The following is a 1269-nucleotide window of genomic DNA, read 5'->3' as shown; positions in this document are numbered from 1 at the left end:
TACTGTGATAGATTATAGATAACATGTATAATATGAAAGTCATGATAGACAGTGGTCTATGTTATTATGCAATGATTAAATCTTCAATTATAAGATGTTATAGTCTTCAGTATATTTCCTTATCAAGACTCTGACTTCTCACAGAATTTAATAATTTAAAAGACATTCACACTTGTTACATGATGAAACTAAACATAGATGTTGAAGAACATCAATATGAAGATGCCTATGCATACAAAGTTGAGAATCTTGCCTATAATTTCATACTAGAACTTGCCTGGCTATCTGAACAAGGCATCTTGTTAAATACTTAAAACAGAAGCTTAATAATCTCTAACAATGATAGAATTCACAAAGATGACATTCACAAGACTATGAATCTGACACAGATCTCTGTCAATACCTATGAAATGCTTAGAAAAAGAAGTCACTGAAAGAATTGCTGATAGCAGAATTATGTATCAATCTATTTCATCAGTCTGACTAATATTAAAAAGGCTCTAGAAAAGTTATTCTGTGTTATAACAACAGATTCTTATACAAAACTCTCTTAATAATATCATGAATATCTAGATGTCTTCTGACAAGATAATAATGCTACAAATCTACCTCACTTATAACGTTCAGAAGTGAATCACAGTATCAAGTTGAAAAAGAAGAATGATAAGAACTCTGAACTATCATGAGACTCTCTTTATAACATGTTCTGAGACAAACTCCTTCTTCTTTGAAAGACACTCAATGATCTGTTGAATAAAGAATTCATACACATTAGTAACTCTTCTGTTACAGCCTCTATTCTCTTTGCAAAGAAATCAGATGAAGAACTTCAGTTCTGTGTGAATTATTAAGAATTGAATAGATTAATGAAGAAGAATTATTATTCTTTATCTAAAATCAATAAAACTCTAGCTTGTATTGAACAAGCTTAATAGTTTACAAAGTTAGATGTCATCACTGCATTTCATAAGATCTGTATCACTGAAGAAGATGAGTAACTTACAGCATTCTGAACATGATATATTCTCTTTGAATGAATAGTCACACTCTTTTAAACTGACTAATACTCTCAGTACATTTCAGAAGTATATTAACTAAACACTCTGAGATTTTCTTTGATGAATTCATATTGCCAAATCACAAACACCATAGAACATAATGCGCCGCAAAAGCCGCTGTATGAAATAATGCAGGGAAGAATGTATCCGTCAAAACGCAACGTTAATTCAAACAGCTCCATCCCACCCGCGTTTGCATCCCAGCTCTGTA

The sequence above is a fragment of the Blastomyces gilchristii genome, assembly GCF_000003855.2.
Source record: "Blastomyces gilchristii SLH14081 genomic scaffold supercont1.15, whole genome shotgun sequence".
Taxonomy (NCBI): Eukaryota; Fungi; Ascomycota; class Eurotiomycetes; order Onygenales; family Ajellomycetaceae; genus Blastomyces; species Blastomyces gilchristii.
The sequence above is the reverse complement of the archived record's forward strand: the minus strand, read 5'-3'. Positions refer to the sequence as shown.